The sequence below is a fragment of the Marmota marmota genome, unplaced genomic scaffold (assembly GCF_001458135.2).
Source record: "Marmota marmota marmota unplaced genomic scaffold, marMar, whole genome shotgun sequence".
Lineage (NCBI taxonomy): Eukaryota > Metazoa > Chordata > Mammalia > Rodentia > Sciuridae > Marmota > Marmota marmota.
In genome coordinates, this window is record NW_026000164.1 from 16803933 (window position 1) to 16828708 (window position 24776).

The 24776-nt window shown below is 36.5% G+C and overlaps 1 protein-coding gene across 1 annotated transcript in view; it reads right to left on the reverse strand.

Moving 5' to 3' along the window:
- Window positions 1-24776, reverse strand: part of Exoc4 (exocyst complex component 4) — a 771143-nt gene that overhangs the window by 308568 nt on the left and 437799 nt on the right. The gene's annotated exons all lie outside the window — the stretch shown is intronic.

Below are 24776 nucleotides of genomic sequence, written 5' to 3' on the forward strand. Positions count from 1 at the left end.
GGAGTGTCCGAAGGGAGGGGTGGGACTGGTCTGTCTCTGGTTGGTTTCAGCTCCCGGTTCGCTATTTCATGAAGGCTTGGGAGAGACCTCTTCCTAGAGTCCCTGCACCGCTCCTGCTGCGCTGCGCCTCGGAGGCTATCCGCCCTGATGCGGGGGCCGGTGCAGGCAGCCGACAGTCGCCGAGTCGCGCGGGCAGCGGCTGGCGGGTCTGGACCTCTGCTCTGTGTGGTGGAGATTCACTGGTCTAGTGCAGACTGTCACCTCCCAAAATCCTACCTATTCCTGGCCGATCTCTCTTTAGTGGAATTTTGCTAGGAGTTTCTCAGCAGGTCGTATCTAAGCGTATCCATGCGTCTCTCTGACCCTGTTGTTGAGGAGGTACTGAAAGCGCTGCCTTCCCTCTCGCCGCCATGTTCTCTCAGGCTCAAGTTTTTTTTTTTTGTAAAAGACAGAGTAACAAGAAGAAATGTTTCTAAAATGAACCACAATATTTTATTCTACTTTATTCAAGTGATTCTGTCACTTCACATCCCATTTCTTTCACATAAAGTTTTCCCCTGAACGTTTTCTATATCAGTATACAATCCTTATGGATGTCATTTTAATAATAGTTTTTGTTATTAAGTAGGATAATATTTATAGACCTCTGTATAGAGGGTATTGCCTGTGTCTTAGCTAATTTAATCTCTGTAACAAGTCCATAACTTAGGTACTACTGCTGTCTTCATTTTACAGATTAAATAATTGGACAGAAAGTTTAAGCAATTTACTGAAGATTACCTAGTTAATGAAAAGCATAGCTTTTGAAAAAAGTAGAAAAAGGAAGGAAGAAAGATAGAGAATAAAGTACAGCTGAGATCGAAACTAGGCAGTTAGATTCAAGTCTAGCTCTTAGAACTATTCTGCCTTAATGGTTGCATAATATTCCATCACTCTTATTTGGTTAACAAATATTTCATAATGTGAATGTGGAAACAATACAGAGAAAAAACATGGAAAAAAGGGAAGTGATAAATACAGAGGGGTAAGGTAAAGCAGTAGTAAGAGGCTTCCTTTGGAATTACTAAACAAGTTAGGAGAGAAGAGGAAAAATAAGCTTTCAAAAACTTTTCCCTTGGCAAATTTCTACACAGTGCCAATCCCGAAGTGGTTATTTATTAAAAATAACTTTTTTTTTTTTTAGGGAAAAGAACCAATGCTTATTGTGTACTGTTTTCACTATGAACATGTCAGCTAGAAGCTTCTGAACTTTTGGGATCATGGATAAAACCCAGCAAAGTATTCAGCTGTCAGATATGTCTAGGTTTAGTTGATTTGTGATTCCCAGGCCTCAATGAAAGGGTACACAGAATCAGGAATCTTCTGAGAGCTTTGGCACCATCTTATGAAAATGACAGACCCAAATCACCAATCTGGACTGGCTTCCTGTGCTGGAAGTTCTACATCCAGCTGAGATTCACATATGCAAGCTCAATTAGTGGTAGAATAATATAAGACCATGTGCAATATTAAGAATAACAAAAATTCTTACCAAAACCCTAGTCAATAATCCTCCATTTCACTCTCCAAATCCATACCTTGGCATCTCTATCATAAGATTTTGGATTCAAAGAGTAAAGACAATGCTTCACACATTTCATCTTCCCCCAAAGAGCCTTAAAAACAACAACAACAAAAATTTCAAATGAAAATTATAATGTAATAAAAGGTTTACAAGCCTGAACTTTGAAATCAGACGGTCCTGCACTCAAATACTGAATCCATCACTAACTTCTGATTAACAAACTTTGAAGGGAAGAAGGGAGATTTGATGGTGGTATTGAAAGTTTCCTGCATTATTTTCTTCAACTGGGGAGTCTCCTATAATGCTTTGGATATAACTGGTGCTCAATAAATACCTGCATATAAGAGACCTCATATCTTAATTTTCTCTGGACATTTAATAAGATCTAATTCTCTTCTACATTTTTTTTTGTTTTGTTTTGCCTCCAGGAAATATACACCTGGCAGATGTTTAACAGCTACATATCAACAGAGAATGAAATGATGTCAGTATATAATTTGGTTGTAAAGTTTATAAAGTGCTCTGAGCTGACAGAAATAGTGCCAACGAATACTGTAAATGGACATAAAACATGAAATATCTCTCTCACTAAACTATCCTCTCTCCTTAGAGTTATCTCTCCCAAACTAGGAATTCCTCTGTTTTGTTTTTTCCTTCTTGAAGAGGCAGACACACCAACCTAACATGCAGTATATAAACAGGATGGCTCCTATTTATTTAGAAGACTTACAGCACCAGGGCCCAAAAACACGAAAATAGTTCAAAACCAATGATTAGACTCAGTCCCCTAATGTAGATGGCTTGTTCATTAAGGCCCAATAAATGGACAGTGATTCCTTCACTTACATCCACAAAGAACAATGGCTGAAATATGGCGTGCAGTGGCAGCCAAGGGAGATTTACTTATCTCATTGTTTTGTAAAGCATATCATCTGGTTTCCAGAAAGATCCTGATGTTTCTGGGAGAAATTCATCCACTATCTTCCTCTGGAGGTTTAATACATAACATGTCACCGAGCTTTTGAGTGGGCTTCTGCCAGTGACACAGAAACCAATGACAGGAAACAGGTACCAATGATGGCACAGCTGCTAATGGGCACTGAAATCAACGTCTATTCTTCCCCATGCCATCATGCAAAGCCCCCTTGACTGTGCTAAAACAAATACAGCTTAATTTTATTTCCTGCCTGGCTTTGTATAATTTTGACATGTCCTCAGTCAAACACAACCCAGTCCTTCAATCAGGCCCTATTTTTCTGGAGATGGGAAAACAAGAAGAAGCTAAAGTAATTATTGAAAACTCATAAGCAGCAGCTTTAGCCTAATTACCTTGACTTTCCTTTTTAATTTTTTTATTGATTGTCTCTTGTTAATATACAAGTATTGACTGAGCTGGTAAAACCTGGTGCTACTGTGATAAGAACAGATGCCACTGGGAAGCACAATGTAATTAGGGGACCCGATATTCTGCCTTGCTTCCCACAGGCTCACATGGACAGCAAAGACTCTGGTTTGAGACCCCTGTAAGGATCACCAGCAGCACCTGCACCACAAGAATCTTTGTTCTGTGTCTTCGCTGTGCATTGTGCCTTTGCCACCAGAGGGCAGCTGGGAAAAGGAAAACAACTCCTTTTTCTTTGTTCCTCTTTTGATGTTAAAATGATGTTTCTCCTATTTTCAGCACATAATCTATTAGAACTTCCAGGTCAACAACTCCAGGAGGATAAACAACCTAGGAATGAGGGACATCTTTTGAGTTCATGTTCCCTTTCAAATGCTGTTGTATTTAAAGTCTCAACTTAAAAAAAAAAAGAAAAGAAAAGAAAAAGCAATATTGGGTGAGCTTCCCTGAATATTAATGTGCCATTGACAATTGCTTTTAACAGATCATGATTTCTTTGTCTGGGAGAAATGTAAAGTTTTCTTGCTGTAGGGGATGAAACCTGCTTAAAAGACACTTCTAAGGTGCATTTAAACTTTTCAATTTTTCATAAATCTAAGTTTTCTGGAACATTAATAATACCTGTTGGTTGAGAGTCTTAAATTGCTACCGAGGTGTAGTTCTCTAGAAGCAAATATAATTTAGTAGAATTGTGTCCAAATCAATTATCTAGAAGTCAAGATGACCTGGTAAACAAAAATAACTGATGTATTCTGTTTTACTTTATATTTTTAGGTAATTCTGAGAAGAAATACATAAAGTATGAGCAGTTAATAATGGTTAAAATGATTAGAAATATCTAAAAGGGGGACTTCTCAAGGGCTAACAATAGCCGTAAAACCTGTAATCCTTGAAAACCCAGAACATGGGGTAAGTGGTGGAAAGAATACAGTGGAGACAAAGGAAAAAATGAAATGCAAGAACTCTCAAAGAGCAACAACAACAAGAGGAGGGCTAAGGCCTGGTCCATAGCAGAGAGGGTACACTGAGCAGTAGGAGCAGCAGAAGGAGTTCACCCCTATACAGCGTGTTATCATACCAACAAAGGCACATAAACTATGAAGTGACAATTCTAAGGACTTCCAGGAGATTTAGTGAATGGGCAAATGGATTTATATTATAATAGCTTCATCAGTCCCTGAGGAAATCATTGTAATCAGCTGGTCACAGGCATCAGTATATCACAAATCTAGATCAGCAAATGACAAACAATTCATTGGAAAGTATTGAGAAAGTCATACACAATCTATGCCACAATACAGAACGGCCACAGAAAATGTCGTAGGTAATCATCTATGATTTAGGTTTCAAACATACTTTAGTTGAATATTGGTTCAGGTGCATTATATAATACTCGAGTTCAGAAATGAAAGTTGAAAAACATCCTTAAGATCTTGAATTACTTATTCCGAAGATTAATACTATGCTATACACAAAGCTTGATTTGAGCACTTGATGGTGTTTCTGGTTCAGGAAACACTTTTGAGAATCCACTGTGTCCCAGACAGTGGAGTACAAAGGCTTACTTTCTAAAATGGTCACTGTCTAGTGGTGATAAACACTCAAAGTCAAGCATAATGGCACATGACCACAATCCCTGTTACTGGGGAAGCTGAGGCCCGAGGATCATAAATTCAAGGTCAACCCTGGCAACATTAGTGAGACCCTGTCTCAAAATAAAACTTAAAAGGGGGGGGGGAATTAGGGGAAGCACATCAGTAGTACAGCACTTGCTTTGCATACTTGAGGCCCTGTATTGAAAAAAAAAAAAGAAAAAAAAAAGAACTAGTTGTTCATTTGGCTAAAGATAGAAAAGTTTATTTTGGCTCACAGTTTAAGAGGTTCAGTCCATACAGGGCTAACTCCACAGCTCTGGGCTTAAGGTAGGCAGAACATCATGGCAGGAGGGCATAGTGGAATAAAGCAGCTCAGGACACAGCAAGCAGGAAGCAGAGAGAGCTGCCCTCACCAGGAACAAAATAAAACTTCCCAAACCCACAGTAACCTACTTCCTCCAGGCATACCCTACCTAGGCCTACAGTTACCACCCAGTCCAAATCAGTGGATTAATCCACCATTATGTTAAATCTCTTGTAATCTAATCATTTCACCTCTGAAAATTTTTGCATTACCTCACATATGAGCTTTGGGGGCACACCCCTTATCTAAACCATAGCAGTAGGAGCAGATATGTGTTTGGAAAGACAAGGAAGGTATAAGAGACAGAGAAGCCTGTGAGGAGGTTACTTTAGGAGATGGGAATGGGAAAAGAAAAATGAAACAATAAAGCGAATGTCATCTTATGGACTTCCTAGGCATGATGTCATGGTGTCAAGTTTGAACTTGTAGTCCAGGTGAGCTGGATTTTTAAGTCCTAACTCCATTCTTTCGTATGTATGCAACTGTTTTAGCCAGCAGTTTTAGCTACAAATGTCAGAAAACCGAGTAGAAGTGGTTAATAGGGTTTCATTGTAAGCAACAGAAAACACTCCAGTTATTTCAAGCACGAGGAGGAATTTAATACAAGAAATTTGGTGCTTGCAATATCATAAAAAGGCCTGGTGGAGCTGGATCCAGGCTCAGTTTCCAGGAATTATTCCAAAATAACACTGAAAAAGTGACCCTCTGTCACTATTAGAAAGCTGAGGAATTAGGAGACTGCCAAGACTACAACTGCCTCTTGAGAGCAAAGAAGCCAGAGAGTGACCAGCAGCACTGTTGGAAACATAGCAATTTCTCTAGACTTGTCCAAGAAACAAACAAGCCACAAAAAACAATCTTTCTCCAAATCTCTTCCAAGTTCCCCCTTCCAAATATCACATGAAAGCATCTACCTAGAGGAATCTAAGTCATCCCCTAAATTCTGCTGTAATGAAGGTCAAAAAATATCACCAAAAAGACACACTAGGAGGAGCTTGGGATGTTTCCTTAGTACCAATCACCATACCCACCACACGCAGATTAAACACTGAGGACAACTCTACCATTCATGACAAGAATTCTAAAGATAAGACAGTTTCAGAATTAGTTAATCCATTATTAAGGACTCAGTTTTTCCATTTCTATTCTCTACCATCAGATTTGTCCCTACATGATTGAAAAATGGCTGCAACCATTCTATTTAATATATGTACAAGTGATAATGTTGCCAGGAACAAATAAGACTATTTCTTTGTATTATCTTTTAATTGGAGAAAATCTTTCCCCAAAGGCCTCAATAGATGTTTTCTCACATTCACTGACAGAACCATATTATTTATCTATGTCCCAGATCACCATGGCTTGAGACACACTGTTATCATGACCAGTCTTCCTTTAGCACATCACCGTGCAGAAAGTGCAACCTGAACAAAGTGAGGAATGACATCTAGGAGAAGGGACATGAGCAGTCAACCAACAGGGTGAGCAAGGTTGCTCACCTCCAATCCTGTGTCTAACACCCCTCCATTCTAAGCAACAGTGTAATATCTGCCTGCTCCTCTAACAAGCACATCATTCCCATGGTAAGTAATGCCTCTGATCTAACAGGTCAATTAGTCCTGGAGGATCACATGAAGTGATACAAGTAAAACCTCTGTAGACAATGTGACATACTATGGGGAGTCAGAGAGGAGTCTTTTGTTTTCAGAAAGTACCATCCTCTCTGATGAGTTTAATTAGAAGAGCAAATAATTGTCGGTGAAAAGCAACTTGCTGAGATGTGTGTTTCTGAAACATCTTATATAGTCATCCTGGGAAAAGGAAGTTAAATTCTATCTGATGAAAGACAAGCAAGCCATGAAACTGCCAACAGTGTGGGAAGTGTTGCCAGAGATTGGTCAGGTTTTGTTTTGTTTCATTTTTCATGAAGACTCTTGTGAGCAGTACCACTATATTAGATGAAGGTGTGAAGGTGAACTGTACTTGGGAAGTATGTTAAGTGCTATCCAAGTAGGTAATAATGAATCAAGACATGTGAAGTTTAAGGGACAGGGCTTGGTATTAATATACATGCTAATATCCAAGCAGGTTCGTCTATGTAAAATGTGTAGATAATGAAAATTTCATGGGCCAGAGTTTTCAAAGGTCACATGCTTGCTTGATGGCTACAGTGTACAAGCTAATGCATATCAATCCTGTCAAGTTCTAACATTTTTTTACACTCAGTAGTATTTCATTTCATAAAATCATGAGGATATCAAGGATTATGGCCTAATATGCTTATAGTATCATTCTGCTTACTAAAGTTAGTTCACTAAATCAAACTACATTATAATATGAATTACTATCCAAGAATTGATGCCATCAATTTATGATGAAACTCTTAAAAGAGATTTCCCTGTTACCTTCATTTATTTACTCTTAATTTTGCTATATTATAATAGTTTACCTTTAAATACAATGGGCCAAACTCTAGGACTCTCAGCTCCATAGCAGCATTAATGGTGTGATTATATATACAGGTTATGCCTGGAATTTTGTCATTCAACTATTATGAGAAGGCTGGAGAAGCTATGTCCTGTAGAATATTAGCCTTTTGAATAAAGCAGTTATAGAGAGAGCTAATTTGTTATCATAGTAAATTATAACATGGAACTGGTATAGACTGAATTGCTTTTCCCAAAATCCCCTTCCCCATGTGTTTAGGGTTGGTGGGGGCTACCAGACACTTTTGTTGAGATATGAAGGATGGCGGTGAAGCAGAAGCTGCTGTGTTTTATATACCGGCAGCTGTGTACTCAATGTTGTTGCTTAATTGCTGGCTCAACTCCTTGGTTTTGGGCAGTTGCCCAGCCTACACATGCTCCAACTTCCCAGCTTTGTGGACTTCTGAGCCAGTTGTGCCTCTAGCTCCATGACGGGGTTCTTGCTCCTAGGGGAAACTTACACTATCAGAGTTGGAGATAGTAAGAACAAAAATTCTAGAACATTTTCATGGGTTCCATCTTGTCCTTGCTTTCACCAACTTTATATCCCTCTCACTTTCCTGATGATCTGTTCTACAGATTTCAAGCTCCAGTATGAACCATAAATAAAGAACCTCACAGAGACTGTTTATCCTGATCCCACAATTGCCTGAGTTGAGTGAAGTTCCTGTGACAAATCCCTTATTATACACATGCTTCTGTAGGGCAGGAAGATGCCCTGAAACTTTATGTTGTCCTTTCACAAAATGTGTTTGTTGCCCTGTAAGAAAAAGTAAAGTCTTTATTTAGGGCAGTAGAAGTAAGAGTGTCTCCTCTCAGACCACCCCAAATAATTTGCATTTATATTACACTAGATAGTTCAAGTTGCACTTCTGGATCTCAGGTTTGTTTCAGTCTCCATTGGACCAATTAGTTTTGCTCTCTTCCACAGCTATAAGCCATCAAAACAATCCATCTATTTTATAAATATCTTCTCTAGATAAAAAGGAAGAATCATCTAGAGCATATTCATTTCAGTTACTGGAAAACCATTCAAGTGGAATGCAAGTAACAGTACACCAGGGCATTTGAAGGGAACTTATAGGCACATAATGTCTGCAGCATCCCTGATATGACAGTAAAGTCAGTTTCAAATTAGAAGAAGATAATAATTTAGAGAATTTCTAATAAATGCTACTATATGAGATTTTAAATCATGTTCGCTGAAAGTGATAATCTCAAAACTCCAAAAATATACGCCCAAAATTATCTATGCAAAATAGGTCACCATGATTAGAACAACTGAGATTCTTTATGTTTGTAGAATCTGATAGTTAATCCCAAAGAATACCTCATAGAAGGCAGCACAAATAGCAAGAGGTGATCAGTTTGTCATTCCATTATCTATACCCTCAACTATAAGGCTCATTCTCCTGGAGGAATTCTTCTCATCTTTTAAAATGTTGCACTAAGTCCTGTGCCATTTCCAGCAATGCTAACCACAAAGGTAATGATGCTGTACATTTAATTTTTCCAGCCTTCATGTGTCTGCTGGCATTATAAATGAGTCATTAACAGTCTCAAATAGACTGACACTGTTATTTGCTACTGCTGAGAAATTTCATTTCTTTTAAGATAGCAGGAGGACAATTTGGATTTAATAATCGAGGGACACGGACAGCATGCAAAGTTAAAAGAATAGAAAATTAAATGGGCCCAACTTTCTAGGATATTTATTTTGTCAATAAACTCGAGAGTTGAACAGCAAAAGGTCCAGACTGGAAAGATAGACTCTGGCCTACAAAAACATGGGAGCTGCCTCTACAACAAGCAAACAAATAACTACCCCCAAACTAAGAAACATCATCATGACCTTTAATAGTTTCTTTTTTCTATTTTTATTTTTTATTATATTTTTATGGGTGCATTATAAATAATAATGAGATTTATTGTTATATATACCCACATGCACACAATATAACAATATGATTTGGTCTATATTGTTTCCCAATATTTCTCCTTTCCCTCTCCTCCCCTGATCCCCTGGACTCTTTTCCACTATTCTACTGGTCTCCTTAACCTTCAACAGTTTCAAGGAAAGATCCAATTGCTACACAAAGTTCCAGGATGTCACATACCTTACAATCAGCCACAAACCATTTTCAAGTATATAAAGACATCCTGTTTAAATGAGATCCAAGCAACCAGAAACCTCAAGGTACTAGCTCTGTGTTGTATCTAGAAATCAAGCAACAGGAGAAGGATCTACATAGCCTGGGACATTTATGGCAAAAATCCTCCTGACTAAGAGAACCAGAAATAATAATAATCTTCATAAGATAGAAAAGTTTTAAGGCTGGGAAACAACAGCAAGCAGCAGCCCAGTTTAGCTGGAAATGGAGTTTGAGGCACAGTGACAGGGATGGACAAAAAACGCAGGCAGAGGCCTGTTATCAAGTGCCCCAAATTTCATGCTAATTGTTTGTATTCAATTATAGTCAATAAGGAGCCTTAGAAGGTTTTAAAAGATAGTGAAAATATTGGAGCTCTGCCTGAAGAGTAATATGACAGCACTGTGTAGGACATGGCAAAGGCCAACCACAAGGTTATTGAAGTTGTCCACACACAGTCAGAATAAGATTAATGACTGGGGAAATATTAAAAGAATAGCAAATTAAGGAGTAATTCTAGGATGGAATCTAAAAGATTTAGATAATAACTGGGAGCCACAGAAAAGAAGATAAAATCGAAGACAAGTATGGTTTTTATGACATAAGTGACTGAGAAAAACAGAAGCTAGAGAGAACAAAAAAATTCTGTCAGTAAGATAAGCTCTTGTTTGGACATGAATGCCATTGGTATATGCATAGGAAGGTGTCTGGATGGCAGTTCACGATGAGGTCTGTGGGTTTTGGGACAGAGAGTGGGCTCTATTATACAAATATAAGGTATAGCAAGGAAATAATATCATTAATCTACATTATATAGAGTAAGTTAATAATTCACTTAAGTAAATAATTATGGCATGGACTAGAGATGGAGGTCAGTGGTGGAGCTCATGCCTAACATGTAGAAAGCCCTGGGTTCAGTCCCCAGTATAATCATAACAACAACAACAACAACAACAACAATAGCAGCAGCAATAATAATAAAAAGAAGAATCAGGCAGAAGCAGTAATTTGGGAACAGAAATGCGTAAAGGAGTTAAAAGAGTAAAGAGAAAACGAGCAGTCAGAAAGGTGGGAGAACAAATACAGTGCACAGTTTAACCATGAACATTTATACATAAGGAGGAGGTTTTCACTTATTTCACAAGAACTAAGAAGCCAAGAAAGATAAATCCTGGGCAGAAAACCCACTGGATTTAACAATTAGGAGGTTGTTACAGTGATAAGTTAGATCAGTGGCTCTTGACCCAGGATGTACATCAGAATTTTCTGGGAAGATTTCTAAAATGATCAGTGGGGAAGCTTATCACTCATCAATTTAAACTAGAAATTGTCAATGTGGTGCTCAAGCATTAGTTCCTTCTAAAAGCTACTCAGATTCTGGCTGATTCAATCATGATTGAAAAGTGCAGTTCTACACAGAATGATGAAGTGAGGACATTCCAAAGAGAAAGATGAAGACTCGCGGGTGGTAAAATAGAGAAAAGGGAAACAATTCTACTCTCTGGATAAACCTGGTGCAGAAAGAAGGCAGTATCTCAAGAGGAACTCAGGTTCGGGGAGGATGTCTTTGGAATAAGAAGGGCACCCACATACCCTTTGGTAGAGAGAGAGACTGAACACAGAGAAAGTAAGCATCTTATGGGAAAGCAGAGAGGGTTGGACAATGGAGCAAGGGCATAAATGGGGAACTTAGCTTGATACGGCAGAAGAGGACTTATTCTTCAGAAAAGGAAATAAAGGGATAGACGAGGAAGATAAAGGGAGATTTTTGAGTTAAGTAGACTAGGGGCATACTAGGAGAAGGCCCTTTAGATGGTAAATTGGTAAGTTGGTACAAAGTAGAAGAAGACTACAAATCTCAAAAGATAAAGAACCAAAGATCCCATTTAACTGGGGCAGGAAAATAATCTCCTGATGTAAGTAATTATATTTCTTTAAGTGAAAATATCAGGAAGTATTTGGAAAGCATTCAGAGGACTCAGGTAAACTTGTGAGTCATCTGGAAAGGTTATAAATAATATGGCTCAAGGTCAGATCACTCCTTTACAAAAAGGAAATGAACTGCTTGAACTGAAGTTTCAACTACTACATACATTAAGTCTGAAGAAAGTTAAAGATCTGATTAAATTTTGAGTTAGGAATGGCTTTTACGCAGTTGACGAACACTGAACTTAAACGTTTAAGAAATACTGTCTGAAGTGTGAATCATGTTTTGCTAAATCCCTAAAAATTCAAAAAGTTGCATGAAATCAATGCAGAAAAATTAGAATATTAAGGAATCCCTAGGTTTCTCGAAAATACTCAAAAATGAAAAGAGGCTGGCAAGATCCTCCAAATATAATTTTTCCAATAAATGGAGACAGAAATAATCAGATCATCTAAAGTTTCAACCTCATAACCATGTTTTAAAAAAAGTGAAGAATTATCCTGAAATAAGTGAACTCAAACAATTCCATTTATATTCTGCCAGGTCCTGTTTAAATAAAATGGAAAACCAATTTATGACCCATCATCATTTCCCTGCTTAATGTGATAATGACTGCAGAGGCTTAAAACGTTTAATTCTTTATTACTTGGGATGTTCTCATCAATAATTTGAATTTTTAAGTGTCACCAACTCTCAACCTGGTCTGTTAAAAGACAATGTCCCAGTGATACAATGAGGCTCTCCTACAGATAACAAACAACTTACCTGTACAAATTTGATCTACCAAAGGCGCTATTGTCTACTGCTTGGTAAATGGTTTGTATAAAAATCCATATATTGAGTTGAACAGAAATGAAATAAAGTCTGAGCAGTGACAGAATGTCAATTATGGAGTTAGTAAAACAGCCCATTTAAAAAGTTGTTAAGTTTGGCACTTCTTTGATTCAAAGAATTTTATTTAAATATCACTACAAGGAAATGCAGTAAAAACACCCAGGTACATGACATAAATGACATGTATACTAACAGTTGAAATGCTACTTCAGAATATTTTGACATAATTAACTCCTGGGTCTTATACATCATCCCTTTGAGGTAGGAAAAAATAAACTCTTAATATACCCATTCTAAAACTGAAGCTATAGAGGCACAGAGAAGCTAAGAAACTTGCTAAGAAGCAGCTAATCTAGGGTATGTGTAGAAGGCAGAATTCAAATTGAGGTCTATGCCCAAATTCCATGCCAGTCAGTGAGTTTTATGTGGCTAGACATATTGCTTTTTGTTTTGTTTTGTTTTAAATCTCTTTTTCTTCTTTCTCTGCTGTTTTGGAAGTTATATACTTGTGGAAGTCAGTTTGATATCTTTTTCTAGTTTTTAAAATTTTTATTATTTTATTTTTGACAGTGCTTGGATTTGAACCCAGAGCCTCATGTATGCAGGCAACTCTTTATCATGAGCTACAGCCCAACCCTAAGTATGATATTTTTTCATTGTATTCCAGTAATAAATAGTCTTCAGTTAGCACAATTAGTTTACAAAGAGCCAAGGATACTAGACATTCTTTTATTTAGGTCCCAAATAAATGAAATACAAGTCATTAAAAGGGGTGGAGACTTATTGCTTAATGAGTTCACAGTTTGCATTTAGGGAGATGAGAAGGTTCTGGAGATAGATGGTAGGATGGTTGCCTAATAATGTGAATATGTTTAATATCACTGAACTATACAGATAAATGGTTAAATAGTATATTTGATGTTATGTACATTATCACAATAACAACAATAAAACTTTTCTAAATCACATCATGCTTTGATTGACTTATTACTATGCAAATCATAAATTATTTCCGGGTGAAATCTACTGTCTTTAAGGATCTATGTTAAATATGCTGTTCTTCATTTTAAATGTGACACATATTTAAAGTAAAATATAAAAGAAAAAACTTAAATTATACTTTCCTTCAGAATAACTAGATTCTCTTTGTAATGATTTAAAGACTTAAGTGAGTCTCATGCTGTCAAGTGAAATCTAATTGCAGAAGGTAAGATATTTATATCTTCTATAGGATTCACATGAAATGAGTAAAACTCACCATACTAGTGTTTATCTATCAATTAGCTACTCCTTACAAAGCTTAGGACAACCAACTTAGGAAAACCAACAAAACAATAATTCTAAAATGCTTAATACTCAGTAATGGTATTTTAATATAGTTCTTTCAAAATGCTTTGGATTGTAAGCTCCATGAAGACAGGACCTTGTCTTTTTCTTTGCTGTGAGCCCAGACTTAAGCAAATAACAGAAGAAGGATACCAGGGAAGAGAAGGAAGAGATGGAAGATTAATAACTTTATAAACACATCCAAACAGGCACTCAGGAAAAAAAAAAAAAGCTGTGATTTGCCAAATTTGAAACAGCTGGTTGCTCATCGAGTTGACTTTGCTTATATCAAAAAGCTACTGTTTTAGAGCCTTGCTCAGCAGATATGTCAGCACCATTAATATCACCTTACCTATCCATCTATCATCTATTTGAAAGGAATAAGGCCAAATTAGAATATCTCAGCAAAGTATCAATACAATTAATTCTAAGACTCCATGCTTGGGGATTCTGTCTGCTGGCTTGTAGGATTATTCCTGAAAGGTCACAGTCCAAGTTAAGAATATATATATATATATATATATATATATATATATATNTATATATATTTCATCAATATTCCCATATTGTCACTATCAACTATTAGCCTGTTTCCCAGCATCTCTTTTGTACAATGTAGGGCAGAAAGGAGGTCACCAAGACACTGCTTTGGTTGCTTCTGGGTGCTAGAAAGTGTTTTTGGTTGTGGTGGTTTTGTTTGGTTATTAGACATAGTGCCAATATTAGAATAACAGAAAATAAAAGCATGGCTATTATTTGGTCAAAAGCCTACATTTTTTATTTCCTTCACCCAGATTTAAGAATCACAGCAGCCAATGATTATTCATTTGAATGTTATAACATTTAATTTCTAAAGGTCAGTTACTTTATATCTTGCTCTGGAAGGTTTCCAGATTAAGATTTAATTAATCTTAGTCTTTTGACCAAGAGGCAAGGCTATTTTAGACCCAGAAAAAGGAAGTTTTCTTAGTCTTTTGTAGTGAGGGAGAATTCTATCTCGTACACTCAAGGAAGCATTTATAAAAAGAGAATCACAGTGTTGACTGTGACTATCCCATTTCTTTAAAAAATATTATCATAAAAATATGCATATAAGATTAGAAAAAGAAGACACATTTAAAAAAGGTTGAACAAAATTCTATAGCTAACTAAAAAGAAGAAAATCTTGAGGAATCCAGAAGCTATTCTGTAAGTTAGCACTCCCTTCTGCCATGCCTAGGAAGCACAAGGAGGCCTCTACATTGCTCCCTAATGCATAGGGAACTTACTGGCCTGCTTCCTCCTGGCTAAATAAGAATTTTTCTGGAAGTCTCTTTCATGTATTTCTACCTTTCTTCAGTCCCTCAAATAGCAGTTTGCAAGATTTGCATATTAGGCCAATATGATGCATCCAAACCCATTGATTGGTGACAAATAAGCAAATAGTATTGCTTTAACAATTATTCAATACACCAATGCAATTACTGTCTTCTCAAAATGTCAGATTTTTAAATGAAATGGCATAATTATATATTTACTCAATAGAGAGTAACCAAGTCAGCTGTCACTCATTCCACATTTCTCCTTATACAGCCTGTCCCAAGTTTCTAGTTTGCAATTGAATTTATTTTTGTATTTGTTCTTTTTAGCTCTGTCTGAAACTAATTCTAAGTAAAAAATAAAGGAGGAAAAAACTCATCAAAAACCAACACTATCTGAAAATCAAAAGAATTTATACAATAGAATTATTTTCTTGTCATTCAAATATCTGAAGGACCATTGGGTGGAAGATAGATTAGATTATTTCCATAAGAACCCAAAGGCTAGACCTGGACTAGACAGGTAAGACTTAGAGGAGACAAAGTATTTTTGCAATACAAGACCTTTCACATCGCAATTTTACTGAAAGGCGAAATGGGTTTCCTCAAAAGGTGGAGAGTTTTGTGAAACTATAAACCTACTAATTATTAGAATGGACAAAATTCAAGATAGGGAGAGTAGAGAGAAGATCATATTTTGGAGGGTGGTTGGAATAGAAGACTTTAAAGGTCTTAGAACAATGACTTGCACATAGAAATGATTCTTTTTAACTAATAAAGAAATGGGAAGGGCTCCAAAGGAGTTTGTGAAATACAATTTAATATTATGTTACAGTAGAACATAATATAAATTACAAATAACGAAGGCAATGAAGTAAGGAAAATTTGCACTAAATATCAAAACAAATTACCAACTAATACAATCATTTTCCAAGTCAAGGATAGAAAATCTAACAAAAACCTAACAAAGAAAGGTACTCTTTGATTGATTCAATATGTTCAAAAAGGTCTGAGACAGTATAACACTCAATGTTATCTATGGTTCTGAAATAAAAAGCTGTCACCAGTAAAAACTATGTGACAACATCAATGGAAAGTCTCAATAAAAATTTTCCCAGTACACACTGTCTCAGAAATAATCCTTTCAAGACAACTTCCTAGCAGGTACTTTACAGAAAGAGAAACTACTCTTCTTGCTGCCCAGGGTTCACAAAGCCATTAACCATAGGTTTAGCTTCCATGTAACTTTCCCTTTCTCCACCTGATGCACCGCCATAAATTTCTCACATAATGTTTTAAGGTCTAATGAAAAAGTTATAAATATTGACTTTGGCTGCTACTCCTTTTCACTCACTGATGCTCTGTTGATCTATAAGCAAAGTGGCATGTGGGGGTAAAGGAAGAAACAGATGTTCATATGCTGTTATCAAGTTAATAAACTGCCAAGTAGAAATGATTTAAAAGAACTTCAGCAAGGAATATAAAATGAAAAAAGAGGAATTGAACTGTAATTAACTTAAGGCATAAAACTCAGTGCTTAATCCTTTCAATGTCAATGATTTAAGAATAAGTATGTGTGAAGGAAAGTGGCAAACAGTGGAAGAGATTAGAAAACATGGATAACAATAATCTTAATGATTTTTCTTCGTACACACTTGTTTGTTAAATCATTTACATTGACAAAAAAAATTTAATTTTAACCCGACATACAGTAAATGCAATAAAGGAATAAGCAATATGACTGTCTCATCTAATTCCCATGAAACCTTATTTATCTTAATTTACAGGTGAAGAAATAAAGCTTCCAAGAATTTAAGTACTTTTGCAAAGTCACGAGCTAGTAAATAAAAGAGCTGGTATTTAAAAACAAATCTGTTTTATATCTTCCCCCATGCTCATAATCAGTAGAGTGTCACTCGCCTGCTCCTACAGGGTCCAAGTCATGGTGAAGTACACAACTGGAATCAAGTGTACAGTGAAATGCACATCCATGGAGCCATGGCAAAGGTTTAAGGATGAGTTAGAAGAGACAAAAGGAAGGAGGTGTAAGTATTCCTGGAGGAAAGACATTTGAATTGGCCCCCAATAGATGGCTACAATTTCAATAGGTAATGGAATACAAAATGGTATGCCAGATATAAAGGAATCTACAAAGACTGAAGAATCTACACAGGGAAGTACAAAATTGCTGGACCTTTTGGACACTTATAAAGAAGTGCTTCAATGTGGCTTACAGCCATATTAAAATATAAACTCTTGGTCAGTAAATGAGCAATGGGCATCCATTAAAAATTTCTGAATAGGAGGAGACTGCATATTACAACTCAACAGAAGTGCAGAGAAGTGTGTGTCCAATGCCACTCCGACTCAACATGTATACATGTGCTTATTATGTCCAGGCAGAATCTGATAGTTGTAGATGAATGCCTCCTTGACATACTTTAATTTGGCTTCTAGGATATCATTTATGGTTTCTTTCACCATTGCTTGAAGTCTTCTTTACTGCATTCTCCTTCTCTGTTCTATTTTATGCTCAAGAATGGTTCAGTCCTAAGTCCCCTTCTCCTCTTTGTCAAGCTCTCATTCTATCTACATCCTATTCATGACCATGGTTATAATACATTATTTTTCATAACTGTCAAATTTATATTTGCATACCAGATATCTCTTCCAAACTCCAATCTCCTTTTGGATGCCTAATAGACATCTTAAACACAACAAAGCCAAATTCAACTCTATTTCTCCTCCCAAATCGACTCCTGATTTGCATTTTAGTATACAGCAACTCCATTTTACCAAGAATGGGAGTCAGAGAGATGCTATATTTAGTCCTCTTTCACACTACCTGTGCAATCTACCAATAAATCCTGCCAATTCTCTTTGAAGAATAGCCTGGTCATCATCACCTCCCAATCTCATTAGGGGTCAGAAAGCTATAGCCCCGGGGGCAAATCTGACCCAATAATGTTTTAAATAATAAATACTGTTTTATTGAAACATAATCATGCCAGTTCATTTACATATTGTTAAAAGCACAATTGAGTAGAGATCATATGTTAAGAGACCATATGACATCCATGTGTTAGCTTTTTATGGCTATGATCAAAATACCTAACACAAATAAGTTGGAAAAGGAAAGGTTTATTTGGGCTTACAATTTCAGAAGTTTCACTTCTCTTCCCTCACTGTTCTGATCATTTCAGTTTTCCTACAGTTCCTCAAAATGCCAGGAATGTGCTTCTTTAAGGCACTTTGTATTTGTTCCATGCTTCCAGAGCATCTGTCTCCAAATATCTGCTTGAATCATTCCCACATTTCCTTTGGCCTCTATTAAAAAGTCACCTTCAAAGATCCTTTTCTTAATAAGACCTTTAGTGTACTTTATCTTGATGATATTTTTTGCCATCTGGTCATTATTTATATTTTATGATTCGTTAATAAAATAATAGATATGATGTTATTAATATCTGCATTTCCCCATAGAGTGTGAATCTCCCAAAAGTAGGAATTGTGTCTGTCTTATTATTGATATATTTCAGAGCCCAGAACAATACATGTACATAGGAATTACTCCATAAAAATTAGATGAATGCGTGAATGGACAGAAGAATTAGGATGTGAGTTCTTCTGCTTTGAAACATACTTTGCTGACCTATTTTCTTGACATGGATTTGAAATTTTGTCTTCTACTTCCACCAAAGCTTGGTTTAACTGACATCATTCAGTTGACTTTGGAGTCACTGAAAAAGGAAGTAAAAGATTCTTTACAGCTCAAATTGAATTCTACCTCAAGCTATTCTACAAGAGTGTAAGATGTGAAATATCAGCCTAAGAAAAACGAGAAGTGATCAAGTAACCCAAGGCCTTGTACTAAATTTACCATTCCAAAGACAAAACTTAGCATTGCTAAATCTACTAGCCTATGTTCAATTATTGACCTATAACTAATAATCTTTAATCAATAATTAAAATTATAAATGATTATATTTGAGTTATTTGTATCACATAAGTTTGACTAGCATGACCAGCAATTATATGTAAGTTAGTATTTTTGTTGGTTTGTTTTGTTTTTACAACTCAGGACTTCATTTCCAATTTTGAGAAAGTCATTATGGAAAGAAACTATATTTGTTTAGTAAAGCAAGATAATACTCCCTGGTAGGTATAAGAGGTAGTCATATATTTGCTCTCTGTCAGAGAGATGCTATATCTCATGTTTCAAATACTGTTGTCCTATTTGTCCACTGTAACCAATCCCAGCTAAGACTGAAGGAGAGATAACAGCATAGAAGGTAGAAGGGTGAACAAAGGATTCAAGGTCTAGCTGAAATGGAGCCAAGGCCACTTGATGTGAACTGTAGTACTGCAGACTTTGATATGGACTCTTGACCCTTCTCTCTTTTTTTGCCCTTCACAACACTTTATTGTTGCCAGAACCCCAAACCATGTACTTTAATGAGAAACAGACAGTAGCAAAAATATATTCACTCATCTGACAGTTTTGATCTGGTAAATTTGTAACATATCAATTTCAAAGCAGGTAAATAATTTAAGGTTACTAATATGGAGAAGAAACTTATAAATAGTACTCATGAACAAAGGAATTTTTATTTTCTGAGCATATCAATAAAAACAAATCTGTAAGAGGATCACTGACCTAGGAAAAAGGTTAAGAGCACTTTAAATAATAAATGCAATTCAGACTGACACAAACTTATTTTTCCTTCTACTGCATTAATATGGCAGTAATCTAACCTGAGAAGGTGAATGTCTGTGGTAAGGGACCCAAACTCTGCTTATTTGAAAATTCAACAACTTAGGGTAGTTTGGAGTTGTGATATTATATAACACTTGCATTTTGAATGGTGGTGAAATTTTGCATTGATTTTCCACAAGACACTTAAATGAATACTCTAGTAACAATTTAATGGACTATTTTTCCTTTTCCAATGACCTTTAAAATGCCTAAAAATTCTAGCTGGGTAGGGTGGTGCACACCTGTAATCCCAGCAGGTCAGGAGGCTGAAGTAGGAGGATTGCAAATTGAAAGCCAGCCTCAGGTATTTAGTAAAACCCTGTCTCAAAATATAAATAAAACAGAATGGGGATGTGACTCAGTGATTAAGTGCCCCTGGGTTCTATCTCTGGTACCAAAAAAAAAAAAAAAAAAGCCTAGAATTCGAGCTTTCATCCCTAACAGTTATCAACTCCGCTGACTGCACCTGTTAGTTATATTATACCAAAGATGGAAGGTTTTGATATTGTTTTCAATCTGACTACTGATAGAGACACATGACTGCCCAAATCAACATTTAACAACAGCCAGTTTCTCTTTTACTGTGGAAAGAATACTTTGCTTCTTTAATGTTCCTCAGTCTGCTGAATCTTGATTTTTCCTAAAGAGACAGAAATGAATTCTTTTCTCCATTTAAAGAGCCTCTGATTTCCCTCCTGAAGTCTAGATAAATGCAAAAGCAACAAGAATTTAATAAACTCAGATAAAGTAGTTGAATATGTGTGGCCAAAGAAATCAGTTTACCCTAATTTTATGTCTGAAACTCTCAAAATCAAAGTTCACTATCAACGAATTTCCAATATTTCATTGCAATGAAATAATGGTTTTAAGGTATTCAAGTTCCAAACGAGATAAGGGTAAGACCTATTTAGTAAGAAATCACAAAGCCACATTTTATATCTTTAGTTCTTCTCTGTGTGCCATGAGGTTGCAAACTGCATCAGGTGCAGAACTTCATCTCTGTGCCTTATTTTAAAATGACTATGTTCAAATTCAACTCTATTGGGAATTGTGAAGAATCTGAGATCTTACCCTACCTGCAAGCTAAGAAGCTAACCTGCTACAGTCTCATGGATGCTGGCAGAATTGAAATTAAAAAAAAAATCTTCTGGATCAGGGACAAAGGACATTTTATTACTCACAGCAACAACAGCAGCTAGTTCTCATCATTTCCTTATACTGGTCCTCCCACAGAACCATATGATGAGGTCAGGGTGTGCACATACTCCGTTGCATTATAAGAGAAGAAGCTGGGGTTAGAAAAGTCCAAGACTCTATAATGGGCTTCAAAACCTGTCCAACCTTTGCCCTGAGGGAGATTTATTTTTATGACTGCAGATAGTACACAATCACTTTCTTCCAAGGCTATTCATTATGTGCCCGTCATTGAGAAAAGAGTCCACAAGAAAAAAATATTCTTGAGACAGGAAGAAACACAAAAGAACTGTGCAAAATTGTTTCCCTACAAATTTCTCACCCTGGAAACCTGCCCAGTGTTTACATATAAAAGAGATACATGATGTAGTAGGAGGTCATGGAAATTTCTGGTACTTTCGGTTGACTACAAAGGTTCCAAAACTTACTCTGTCTTGGAAGTATCATATTACGTCTATATATTTCTTTCACTAAATCTTACAATGGCCTGTGTCAAATGAGATAAAATCTGGCCTGTGACATAGGTAATAACAATATTAGGAACAGGAACAAGACCTCTGGACTTCAAAACATACTATTTTTTACTGCCGTCCCACACTGTGTGGATATTAAAAGGGGTTCTCTATCTTATTAATGGTTCCAATTATCAGTTTTGATTTCTGGTTCCTTCACTAAAGATGTTATATGAATTCTAAATAGGCAACACTCAAAAAGTATGTTTGAAGATATTTCAAGGTATTTTTCTTTATAATAAGATCCTATGAGTATGGAAAACAGTAAATTGCAATATGATGTCATTGCTGATAAATGTGCAAAATACAGATATTTTTTCTTAATCTTAATGAAAAAAATGGAAATGAAACTCCATATTTTCCCATCTTCACTGAAAACCGAAGCCAGCCCATTAATGTAGTGAAAGGCAGAAGGAGTTCTATGAATTTCAAGTTCTCCATTTCCCCTTAATTGGATACAGACAGTAAATGCAAGAGCAAGTCCACCAAACGCAGAAAAAATAGAGCCAAAATAACATTTTTAACAGCAAACACTACCTACTTACATATTTGCTCAAGGAAAACTGAAGTCTCCTATTAATACTAAGAAGTTCCTATTCTAGCCCCAAAGATTTTATTTTTAAAATTATCAGATTACATTTAAGCCCTGAATAACAATCCATTCTTTTTGTGGGGGCCTGCTGAGAATGGCAGTCAGGACAACCTCAAGCTATCTATTCCTTTTCTCGGTGTCCATTTTCTATTTCCCCAAGTGGTCTGCATACTGTTCATCTGGGATGGGAATATTATTATTTGCAAAACTAAACAGTGAGCTGCTACAAGTATCATTAACAGAGGAAGCAAAATATTGTCCTACCCTTAAAAGTTTAATTTTTCCTCCCTCAGATATTTTAAGAGAAAACAATTGGGGCAGGAGTAAAAGATCCAATAATTGTCAGAAATTTTCAGTTTTATAAGTTTAGAAATACCCAAATTAACTATATTTCTTTTCTTTAAACTGCTTAAGAAAACAAAATATCTCCAAAATAAGACTATAAGGTTGACTGTATTGTAAATCATGGTTTTTATACAGTGCTGTCACTTATCTGTAGCTGTGTCTTGAAATCTCATATCATGCCTTAAAAGCTTGAAGCAAGTTCCCCCATAAGTTGCATAAATAGACTAGATTATTATAACTCTGAAGTACTCTGCATCATTTTTAATATTACTATTATTATATTGCTATTACAGTAATGGGGACTGAACTTAGGAGTGATCTACCACTGAATTATATCCCTGACCCTTTTTCTTTTTTATTTTAAGACAAGGTCTTACTAAGTGGCCTTGAACTTACAATCCTCCTGCCTTAGACTCCACAATAGCTGAGATTTATAGGCATGCACCATTGCACCTGGAGTATACATTATATTTTAACCTGTTACTGGCAAAATGGATGCTATCCACACTTTTACAGATAAGGAAACCAAGATTTACAGATCTTACTTGAGTGACTCAAGGCTCAAGGCTAGAACACATCCCCTTCGTGGTGATGCACTATCTTAAAAGGCCATAGTTAACCTCATAATGGGGTAAATTCACTCACTTTAGGAGAGATTATTCTAGGCACTGAGGTAGGAATTGGGGATACAATGAAAAAAAGAGAGCCGGTCCTTGCCCAAGAAGTCCATGGTCCACTGCAGTGACAGCGGGAGACATATCAAATAACCACACATGATCAGTTACAATCCAGTGGGACAGCATCCAGCAATGCCTTAGCAAACTGTCAATGCATCTCCATCCTTCCACCATTTCTTGAGAAGAAATCAGTTTCTAGAAAGTACTATGTTAGGTAGGGTTGGAAAACCGAATTTTAAAACAAACATTGCCAACTTTTCTAAAACTCTGTCTTGCAACTTTAAAAACAATTATTATTTCTTAAATAGGGATGCATTGTTTCTGAGTTTCTGCCAGTTCAACTTAATGAGAAATCACCAAATGCATTTCAGAGAAATGCTATTATATATAAATGTTATTTATATTTGTTACTATATCTTATTTAAAATAATTTGTATTAATTTTTAACTTCTTGTTTTTACAATGCTAAACTTCAAACCATGGCCACAATAAAGAACAATGGCAGATGGAGCAAGGTCTGACATATATTGTAACTAAGGCTGTAACTAAAGGGATGAAGGCTGATGGCAGACTGAGTGGAGTCAAAGTTCAAACAACTCAAATCTACAGCTTCCTGGAAAATAAATTGCTTCCAGACTAAAAGGTCTTCCTGCTTTTAGTTTCTTTACCTTTTAATCTACATGGAATGCCTAACACTACATTATTCTTCCTAAAAATTCAACTACACATCATGGTTTGATGGAAAATCTTCAGGAGCTTCAAATGGACTGGAAGATAACTCTACAGTCCTTCGCAAAGGGCCTATCCACAATTCTTGTCCTCTGCTCCCCAGAATGAGCACTTTCCCCCACGAGACTGGTCAATATTCCACTTCTTAGAGGATCTTTCCTTTTCAGCTAAAAATCACGGAACATTAACTATATGTGATATGCTTATTTATTTTTATAAATTTTTAGTTATAGATGGACAAAATGCCTTTATTTATTTATTCATTTTTATGTGGTACTGAGGATCAAACCCAGTGCTTTACTTGTGTTAGGTAAGCACTCTACCACTGAGCCGCAACCCCAGCCCTATGTGCTTATTTAATTCTCATTACCATCTTATGAAAAATAAACTACTATCCCAATTTCACATTTCAGAATATTGAGACTCAGAGAAGTTAAAGGTCCAAGATCACACAGCCAATAAGTGGGAAGCTGGAATACAAACTGAGGTCTCTACTTCTGGGGTCCAAACTCAGCCAACATAGTGCAAGAGGCAGGTTTATCTTATGATAACCCTAGAGCTCAGTCAGTGTAACCTGAACAACAAGCTGGCAGGGGCAGGTGAGCACCTGACTTCCAGGTCAACTATCCCAGCACTGGTGACTTCCTCCTCTCAGAAGAGGAAACTGCAACTTCCATTGCCTGAAGGTATCAAGGTACCAGGCAGCTGATGTTCTCAGACAGCTTCTATGGGCTGCAGGGACCCCAAATAGAACTGCTTGGACCAAGCAGGCTAGACATCCTCCCAATGACAAGGAGGTTCCATTCCTGCTCTAAGGGAAGGCAGAGTAACAGGGAACTTATACCCCCAGAGCAGATGCAGCACAGTCCCAAAGCAGTCTGCCTCTCTGTGGGATGAAGGGAGAATTGGGGACACCAATTCTTTCCTTGCCCAGTTAGCCTTGCAAGTTTGCCTTTAGCCATTAAAACCTATTCCTTACTCCTGCTGGGAGAAATTCTAAGGTCAGTTTTGACCTCTGGTACACT